We start from the raw sequence: 11,578 nt of genomic DNA, 5'->3' as shown, positions 1-11,578 counted from the left end.
TCTTAGTACACAATAAAGATAGGGACATTGGCATAACTGTAGCTCTAAATAAATTGGCACTCATTCATCCTCCAGAGGAGAGTAGATGCGAAGGTTCGAATCAAAGATCTTTGTGAGATAGCCCGGGCATCATAGCATGTCAGGAATAAAGGGACATAAATATAATCATTCCTTTGGTTGAGGCCTATAACATCCTTATCCTTTCAATTTTTTGATTCATGTGTCTATATATTATCACCGTTGAAATATTTTTAAAATGATTTTATCAATTTGACTAGTTGTTCTATCGACCCAAAGTGAATTCTAGGGGAAGGGCAAAGCAAACCCTGCAGTAGGCAGACGTTCATTGTTGGAACATGTTCAAACTTGACTGAAGTAAATAAATTAGTTTTGCAACCTGTGGCCAAGAAAAAATTCGGCCAGTGACAACGGTTGCAAAATTAAGCCTCCCCGTTAGAATTTTTCATTATTCGGCTCATAACGAATATAAATTCTATACTTTTAAATTTTAATTTATAGTAGCATTTTGAAAAATTTACACCCTATACCTAACTTATATACTATATTTATCTTAAATAAATACACTTTAGCAAATACCCTCTCTAAGGAGATTTCTAACCCTATCTTGAATACGTCCCTCGTCTCTCTTCCTAGAGATTTCACTCCTCTCCAACTTCGTTGACTTTGAGCCCGTCAATGACCTGGCCACCGCAGCTGACAATTCCTCCATTTTTACTTCCTCTAAACAACCGATTCATGTCCCCGATCCATTTGAATCTCCAGTTTCTCTTCTGAAGTTAATGGGACATTAGATGGACCATAATGGAGAACACGAAATGAGGGTCAAAATCCCCTAGGAACATCCAAAACCAAATCCAAAGTCCGAACATACAAAAAAGTTCAAAATTATCATACAACCCTTTAGGAACCATCAAATCACCAATCTGAGGTCGTTTACACAAAAGTTAAACCTTGGCCAACTCTTCCAACTTAAGGTTTTCAAATTAAATCTAAGTATTCCAAATCATTCCCAAACCCATAAAAATCAAATCACCCATCCCCGTAAGTTATAGAACATCAAATAGATATACGAGAAATATCAATTAGGGGTACGCGGTTCTAATACTCAAAATGACTAGTCGGGTCGTTACATTCTTCACCTCTTAAATAAATTTTCGTTTTCGAACGAGCTTAAAAATGTACCTGAACTTCCGAAAAGAAACGGATATATGCTTTGCATATCTGACTCGATCTCCCAAGTAGCCTCCTCGCTCGGTTGGCCTCTCGAAAGCACCTTCACTGATGCAATCTCCTTAGACATGAACTTCTGAACCTGTCTATCCAAAATTGCCATCAGCTCTTCTTCATCAGGCAAATTCTTATCCAATTGCACCGTGGTACCGTCCAAAACATGTGACTTATCTTCCCAATACTTTCGGAGCATAGAAACATGAATTATCGGATGCACTCCCGAAAGACGAGGAGGCAAAGCAAGTCTATGAGCAACCTCGCCAACTCTCTCCAACACCTCAAATAGACTAATAAACCTCGAGCTCAACTTGCCTTTCTTCCCAAACCTCATCATGCCCTTCATAGGAGAAACTTTAAGAAGAACCCTCTTACCTTCCACAAATGCCACACGTGAACCTTCTTGTCCGCATAATTCTTCTGCCTGGACTGAGGTGTGCGAAGCCTCTCATGAATCAACTTCACATTCTCCAAAGTATCACAGACCAAGTATGTACCCTCACCAAGCTCAACCAGCCAGAAAACGACATTGCCTGCCATATAAGGCCTGATATGGATTCATCTAAATATTGGACTGGCAGCTGCTATAGTAAGAAAACTCCGCCAATGGTTGGAATTGATCCCAATGGCCTCCAAAATCAATAATGCATTCCCTCAACATATCCTTAATAATTTGAATGGTTCGCTCAGACATCTATCTGTCTGCGGGTAAAATGCAGTACTAAGCTCCACTCGTGTGCCCAATTCATACTGAACGGGCCTCCACAAGTGTGATGTGAACTGCGTGTGGCGGTCTGAAATGATAGAGATGGGCACACCATGCAAGCGAACAATATCTCTGATGTAGATCTGAGCCAACTTCTATGAAGTGTTAGAAGTCATAACCGGAATGAAATGCGCCAACACCTTCCGCTGAGCTGATAGCCTACTAGGAGGACTATCAACCTGTCTGTCGGGACATGCGGGCATGAAACCCAGCGTCCCCAAGCAAAAGGGATGTCGGTATGAATAAAGTACCCCATGTAAGGTAGGAAATCATAAATAAGAACAGTAATGCAAAGAGGGATAGAGAAGATACAATCTATAACATCTGAGTGCCTCTGAGGGTGACTGACATGAAATGCATGATACATATATATATGTACATATACTTTTAAAAACATACACCTCTGTGGGAATCATCATCATCATATTGTACCCGGCCTCGAAGAGGACTCGGTAAAAACATACCCGGCTATCATAAGGCTCGGTAGAATCGTACCTGGCCACGTGGAGCTCGTTAAAACCCAATTGATCAGTGGTTGCACAAGAGGTGTCGTACCCGACCGACTATAGTGCTGCTTAGTAGAGTAAAATAGATACATATATAATGCATGCTGGACTTATGGAATCACGTTCTAAACCTTTCGGAGTGACATAAGGTCGTTGCACTTTCGATTAATGTTATGGACATCATACCATAAATATGAACCTCAATAGAATTCAAGCATTATAAATACATGCTTAGAATAACTTTATAAGGAAAGAACAACATGGACAACCTTAGTTAATAGGAGTAGATCCGTTATGAAATAGCATACCGTTTACGTTCATTTCACTTTAGATCATGTCAAAAGAAAGAAAGAAGTGCCTTAACATACCTTTTCAAGGTTCTCTCCAATCATTAACCAAGCTCAATATGATCTTCTTACGTCTACAATGAGTAAACCGACTTTGTCATCATCATATAAGCGTTGTAACTCTCATATTTCAAAACCAATATTCTACAAGAAAATGGATAACACCTCCCCTATATTTCCTACATCCCATAAGTTACTAAAAGTCAAAAAACAGCCCAAACAACAACCAATAGCTATATGGAACACAACCAGCACAATAACACGTCGAGTGGCAAGCTCGGTTCATGTCTAATAACACTATATTTTGAACCCTTTCCCTCTTATTTATATTCAGGAAAATATTGATAATAACAAAACAATATACTCAGGTTATTCCATAAATTTTTCATCTATAAAACACTGCAAGAACACCTCCCAAAACAGTCCAATAATCAACAACATTACTAACAAGCATTTCGATCGATATCTCACAAGTTCTAGCTTTAACGACACGTAACTTGGATAAAATCAAATACATGTAGAGTAAGATGTTCCTTACCTTCAAACATATGGAACAACTCGAGTTTGATATTACTTCACCACAAAGTATCCTTCCAATGCAACCACAAGAACAAGGAAGAGAAACTAGCAAGCACTTAGGGTTTCTCGGTACTAGAATCACTTTGAAATACTTGAAATCACTTAGGGTTGATATGAAACACTTTGGAGAGTATTTTAAAGAATATATACCACCTAAAACAACCCCCCACACGATCTGGAACCACACCAAAATCAGCAATCACAAGAAGAACAAGAAACACACTAGCACGACGGGATTTTCTAGCATTTGATTCATGTTTTTATCTTTGATTTTCACTCTAGAATCATGGAGACTGCTTTGAGAGTGTTTTTGGAGAGTATAAGGTCTGGTTGGTTCGAAGCAATGAACCGAAATGAGCTTTGCCCCGATCTTTAAAGGTTGGAGAGTCATCCACCGCCAAAGTGGGTCCCATTGGAAGCTGCTTGCGCGGTCTCGCACAAATGCGAATATCTCTCTACTACGATATCGTATCGATGAACGTTTAATGAATTGGAAACTAGACTCATGGATATTTAATTTGATATGTGGATCACCCCGTAATTCTTAATATATTGAGAGAAAAGCTCTGCTACATTAGACCTAAGTTTCAACACATTTATGAATGTAACTTGTGATGACCTTTCCCAACTTTTGTTCCACGACTCACTTGACTTCAAAACGTAATACATGATTATCATATGACTAAAATAACTCATAACATAACCTCCTTATCATGTTAAGCACCCTAGTCTCACCCCAAAAGTACATGTTATAACATTCCCAATTTGTCGACTTTCTATGAAACTTATTTTCTACAATTCGTTTAGATTCTAAGCCTTCCAACCCTCTTGGAACTTGTTATTCATGATGTTAACTATTTTTAACCTCCAAGGTAGCATGATTAACTTACTTTATGTACATTCAAAGATTATCTCATTTCTGAGCTTACATCAATTGACTTACTATGTACTTTTACGTACGAAAACATGGGGTATAACATAATTTTTCTCATGGGGCTTTGGCTCTCGTGATGCATAAGCGATCACTCTACCCTCCTGCATCAACATCAATCCAAAACCAACGTGTGAATCATCACAATACACAGTGTACGTCCCAAAATCTGTGTGCAACACCAACACTAGAGCTAAAGTCAAAGCGATTTTAAGCTTTTAAAAGCTCACCTAACACTCATCAAACCATCTGAACTAAGCACCCTTCTGAGTCAGCTTAGTCAATGGGGCTGTTATGGATGATAATCCCTCCACAAAGCGATGATAGTTGCCTTCCAAACCCAAGAAACTCATGATCTATATAGCTATAGTAGGTTCCAGTTTTGAACTCGATCTTCTTGTGATCAACTTTTATACTATCACTTGACATAACATGACCCAGGAATGCAATTGAATCCAACCAGAACTCACATTTTGAGAACTTAGCATAATGCTCCTGATCCTTCAAAGTCCGAAGTACTACTCTTAAGTGCTTCTCATGCTCCTCCCTACTACGAGAGTAAACCAAGATGTCATTAATAAAAACAATCACAAAAGAATCCAATTAAGGCTTGAACACTCTGTTAATCAAATCTATGAATATCGCTAGAGTATTAGTCAAACCAAATGACATCACCAAGAACTCATAATGAACATACCGCATCCTGAAAGCCTTCTTAGGGATATTCGAAGCCCTAATCTTTAACTGATGGTAATCCGATCTCAAGTCAATCTTAGAGAACACCATAACACTCTGAAACTGATCAAACAAATCATCAAGGCAATGTATACTTGTTCTTGATAGTATCTCTATTCAATTACCTATAAGTAATATACATCCTCATAGTAACATCCTTCTTCTTCACAAACAGGACTGGCGCCCCCCAAGGAGATACACTCGGTCTAATGAATCCTTTATCAAGCAAATCTCACAACTGTTTCTTGGTGATGCGATATGGTAGAATAGATATGGGATGAGTGCCCAGAACCTAGTCAATACCAAAATCAATATTCCGATCTGATGGCATACCCAACAAATCCGTAAGAAATACCTCCGAAAACTCCCTCACGACCAATATCGAATCCATGGAAGGAACCTCTATGCTAGAATATCGAACAAAAGCCAAATATGCTAGACATCCCTTATCAACCATATGTCGAGTCTTCAAAAATGGTATCATCTTACTTGTAGAATGACCAAGTGACCCTCACCACTCCAATCTAGACAATCCTAGCATAGCCAAAGTCATAGTCTTGGCATGACATCTAAGATAACATGATATGGTGATAAACATTCCATGACAAGAATAACCTCAAAATCAATCCATGTACAATAATAAGATATCAACCATAGTATCATACCCATTGATAGTAACCACAGAAGAATGATAGACACGATCCACCACAATAGAATATCCAATAGGTATAGACACATAAACAAGAATATCCAACGAAACACGAGGCATATACAAATATAATGCAAAATAGTATGACACATACAAATAAGTAGAACCCGGATCAAATAATATTGAAGCATCTCTATGACAGGCCAAAAAAATACTTGTAATGATTGCATCAGATGCAATCGCCTTAGGCCTACCAAGGAAAGCATAACTACGAGCATGGCCTCCACATCTAGGACGATCTCTACCCGACTGACCTCCACATCTAGCTAAGCTGTGCAGGTGATGTAGCAACTAGCGTGGGAATCATAGTTTGGGTGCCTTGCTAAGATGCACTCATTCTAAGCCTCGGTCAATCCCTCATCATGTGCCTCAAATCCCAATACTCAAAACAAGCTCTCTGCTGACATAGCCGTTGGAACTGAGCATGTGCCAGACAACTGGAATAAGAACTACGTGTAGGAGGTGCACTGAATGATGATTTCCTTGGACGAGTACTCTGAAACCCATAGCTAGTTGGAGAACCACGTGAAGTCTAAATGAACTGGCCTACTGGAATAACCTCTACCATGATGACCCTTGCCCCCATGTAGGCACCATTAAATCCTCCAGTACCACGAGTCTTCTTGGACTCTCTGTCCTCTCTCTCCTATCCCCAGATATGCTCCAACCTACTAGCAATCTCTATAGTCCGGTGAAAGTTAGTCTCAGTCTCAACCTCTCGTGCCATCCCAAACCTAAGAATGTAATTGAAACCCTAGACAAACGTCAGTACCCTCTCCTTCTCTGTAGGAACCAGAAAAGCTGCATAGCGTGACAACTCTGTGAACCTCATCTCATATTGGATAACAATCATACCATCCTACTACAAGTGCTCAAACTAGTTGCGCAACTCATATCTCCTGGTGAGTGGAATGAACTTCTCTAAGAAGAGAGTAAAATATTGAGCCCATGTGAGAGGAAGTGACCTTGCTGGTCTGCCCTGTTCATACGTCTTCCACCACTTCTTGGCTAGCCCTCTCAACTGAAATATGATAAAATCAACTCCGTTGGACTCCACAAGTCCTAATTGCATATAATCTCATGAAACCTATATAAGAACTCCTAAGCATCTATTTTGGGATCAATAATATAACATGGAGGATCTAACATATGGAACTGATTCATCATCTTCTACTTATCCACAGTCATAGTAGGTCTAACCTCGGGTCTAAACGTAGCAGCATGCTGAACTGCCCCAACTGGTGGAACAACTGGAACTTCTGGAGTTTGAAACATAGCAGTGGCCTACTTCGGAGTGTGAATAGTTGGGTTCGATGCTCCCCCTCTAGTCTGAGAAGTAGATGAAATCATAAGGATCATACCGACCTATGCCAAACCATCAAAGTAACTCAAGATCTGGACCATAGTGTCCTGAAGTACTAGGGTAACAATAAAATCCTCGGGAACCTGAGTCGGACTCGGTGGAACATCCTGAACTGGATCTTGATCCTCAATTGGAGCTAATAATGACTCCTCAGAAACTGATCTAGCACGAGCACGAGGAACTGTGATAAGTGTGGATTTTAACCACTTATTAGTATCTTCTTGCTTTAATTTTAGTCCGAAAGTGAAGATTGTTGTACCCGAGTTTAATGAATATAGGTGAATTGAAAGTGTGCTAGAGAATGTAAGCTCAACTAAGAAATTTAACTCAAAGAAAGATGTTTCAGCTCAAATCAGTCAAGAGGAGAAGTGCAAAGAAAAGTGCGATCCACATAATTACATATGCGGCCGCAAAAGCAAATGCATTTCGCAGATAGTGAAATGCGGCCGCAGAAGGAGCCCCGAAACTTCAGAGGATTTTGGAAGATGTGCGGTCGCCGCAAACCAAATATTGCGGTCGCACTTGAAGTTTGCACTGTCAAGACCGAGACAATAAGAGAAGATGCAATAGAACAAATTTCACAACCCAAAATCCCACCGAAAGGATCGTGATGACACCTAGTCTCTACAACTAAGTAAGTCGATCAATTACAACAGTTAAACCAGTTAATATGATATTTTTAACGCAGAGTTTAATATAAATACCAAAATAAAGGTGATACAAACCTGCACGGCTATAATCACAACAATCACCCTAAGAATAGGTAGTACAGAGTCACGAACTCTACTGAGTACAGAAAATAACTCAAAACAAAATACATTACTGTTTGGATAACGAATTAACACTACAATCAAAAGGAAAAGGACCCCAAGGGAATGTGGCGATGGAGTAGCTTTATCTTGAATCCTCGCTATCAAAGAAGCTAACACTACCTGGGTCCACAACCTCTAACACCTAGATTTGCACAAAAATGTGCAGAAGCGTAGCATGAGCACACCACAATTGGTACCCAGTAAGTATCAAGACTAAACTCGGTGGAGTAGTGGCGAGGTACAAGTCAAGACACCTGTTAGACATAATAACCTATGTAGTATATCAGTATGAAGCTAATAATGAGAGCAAGAAATAATAAATGTCAACAAGGAATAAACATGTGGTAAAATAGTAAAGTAATCAAAACACCGTTAAAGTATAAGTGAAACCAAATAAGGAAAACAAATAACAACCAAATAATCAAGCCGACCTAACACAATGTTTACATAGAAACACCCCGAAGTACCACATCTCACAACCACAAGCCACGAGTCCCAAATCACAAATCATATATACATAGCACCTCGTGCCCACATTATCAATCACAGCCGCACGGACAACTCACGTGCTGCATGGACAACTCACGCGATGTATGGACAACTCACGTATCAATATCTCAATCCGCCCGTCATGGTCACAAGATCACTATCACAATCCTCCCGGCATGGTCACATGCCCAATATCACAATGAAAGCAGATATATAAGAATACATGTGCATGATCAATGAATTTTCAAGTTTCATACTCTTGAACTGGTATAAATGAAATTTTATAGTGTATGCATGTGCGAGTGTACTATTACAATCCAAGTCAACAAGTCATATCAAAGACATCGAGTAGTTTATTGGAAACAACACAATAAGTCACATAATGTGCATAACCCACACAAGGTAAACCACACCATCACACGAATATCATCAATAATATGCCCCAAAGCCATCACGTATCAACCCTGACATAGCCACCCTTATCCGACCGCACCGACAATATCGTATTAGCTACCCGTATCGCTCCACCCAGACAATAAACACAATAGACACACACATCTCTCTGCTCAGACAATATATCAATAGCCACCCGTATCACTCTGCCCAGACAAATATATCAATAGCCACCTGTATCACTCCACACAATCAAGAATAGTGAAATGCCACCATTATGCTCCGTATAGAACAAATCAATCCACATAACAAATCCACATGTGCAAATATCACAACACGATAATACCAACTCGTACCACACATAACCATAGGCCACAACATTGCCAAAATCAACAATACCACTGTTACAACAATACATAACCCACGGCTCGACCACAATGTGTACAAGAATCTCAAGAAACAACAAAATGAGACGGGAATTAACTCAACAATGAAGGATACTCCATAAAACAAAAACTTTTAATAAAACAGGTTAATAGCTCTCAATAACTTCAACTTTAATTACTTGCTTAAGAATGAACTTAACAATGAAACGCATGACGTGTACTACCCCTTGGGGTAGGGGTAGGGGTAAGGTCTGCGTACACTCTACCCTCCCCAGACACCACTTGTGGGATTTTACTGGGTTGTTGTTATTGTTGTAAGAGTAACTAGACAACGAAAGATAAAATAGTACTAACAATTTCGGTTAAAGCATATAAGAATAAACTTTACAATGAAAGATATAACATATAATAGTAACTTCAATTAAGACATATAAGTGTAAACTCGACAATGGAAGATAGAGCATGAAATAACGACTACAATCTAAGCATGTAAGAATGAATTCAACAATGAAAGATGTAACAAGTAATAACAACTTCTAATTAAATGCATAAAGTAACCTAAGAGTCTAAACCGGTCAAATTTCCACATATAAGCCCGGGTACACACTCATCACATCATGTACACGTCTTCCACATAATTCAAATAGTGCAAGCAGACCAAATCCTAGAGGGTAGTTTCCCCCACACAAAGTTAGGCAAGATACTTACCTCAAAGAAGCTAAATCAATACTCTAAAAAGTCCCCCCTGTGTGAAACAACCTCCGGATGGCTTGAATATAGCAAAAAAAAACTTAATATCATAAATAAAAGCCATAGGAAACAATTCTGGATAATTTTGCTTTGATCTTGAACAAGAATAAAAAAGTCAACCCAAAAACTCAACCCCGAGCCCACACCTCGGAACACGTCCAAATCAATAAAATCCGAACAACCATTCCAATATGAGTCCAACCATACCAAAATCATCCAATTCCGACTTCAAATCTGCCTTCAAATAATCATTTTATATTTTAGAAAGTCATAATAAAATCCTCAATTTATCCAATTCAAATCATCAATTAAATGATAAAAATAAGGATTGAATCATGAAATATAACCAAATCCAAGTCAAGTATACTTACCCCAATCCAAAACGTGAAAATCCCCTCTAAAATCACTCAAATCCTAGCTATCTAACTCAAAAAGTGATAAAATAACAAAAGCCCTCGAAATAGAGTACTATATAGTCTATCCAGGGGTTCCTCTTTGCGATCGCGGAACAAGCTTCGCGATCGCGAAGCACAACTTCTCTACCCAGGCCAACCTTCTCGAACGCATCCAACACAACACGGACGCGATGAGTAATTCCACCAGCCCTTGCTTCCTTACGCGAACACGGAACTAAAGATGCGAACGCAGACAACAATCACCTGAAACCTACACAAACGCATATCCACTGCCGCGTCCGCGATGCAAAAAATAACCCAGATCCAAGAATCAGTGATCGCAGCTTCATCTTCGCGGTCGTGAAGAACAACTGCAACACCAGAAAACCAGCAACTCCAAACATGGGCGAAATGGACCGAAACCCATCTGAAACACACCCGGGGCCCCTGACACCCCTTCCAAGCACGCCAACCAATCCCAAAACATAAGGCAGACCTACTCAATGCCTCAAATCACACCAAACAATAATAAAACTAAGAATCGCACCTCAATTTAAGCCTAATGAACTAATAAACTTTCAACTTCTGCAACTCACGCCGAACCATATCAAATCAACTTGGAATGACCTCAAATTTGCATGCAAGTCACAAATGACACAATGGAATTATACCAATTCTACGGACCACAATCTAATCCCAAAATCAACAAAGTCAACTCCCAGTTAAACCTCTCAACCTTCTAAACCTTCAACTTTCCAACTTTTGCGAAAAAACATCAAATCAATCTACGAACCTCTGAATCTAGATCCGAACATATGCCTAACTCAAAAATCACCATTAAAAACTATTGGAATCATCAAAACACCTTTTTGGAGTCGTCTACGCAAAAGTTAAACTCCGGTCAACTCTTACTAGTTAAGCTTCTAACACAAGGATCATTTTTCCAAATCAATCATGAATCACTCGAAAATCGAAACCGACCATACATGCAAGTCATAATACATAATATGAAGCTTCTCAAGACTTAAACCACCGAACGAAATGCTAAATCTCAAAACGACCGGTCGAGTTGTTACATTCTCCCCCTTTTAAACAAACGTTCATCCTCGAACGTGCCAAGAACCGTTCCAAAGTCATCAAATCACTGAATGAAATCACCATACACATAC

Source organism: Nicotiana tomentosiformis, chromosome 3 (genome assembly GCF_000390325.3).
Source record: "Nicotiana tomentosiformis chromosome 3, ASM39032v3, whole genome shotgun sequence".
Taxonomy (NCBI): domain Eukaryota; kingdom Viridiplantae; phylum Streptophyta; class Magnoliopsida; order Solanales; family Solanaceae; genus Nicotiana; species Nicotiana tomentosiformis.
This window is presented reverse-complemented; position numbering follows the sequence as displayed.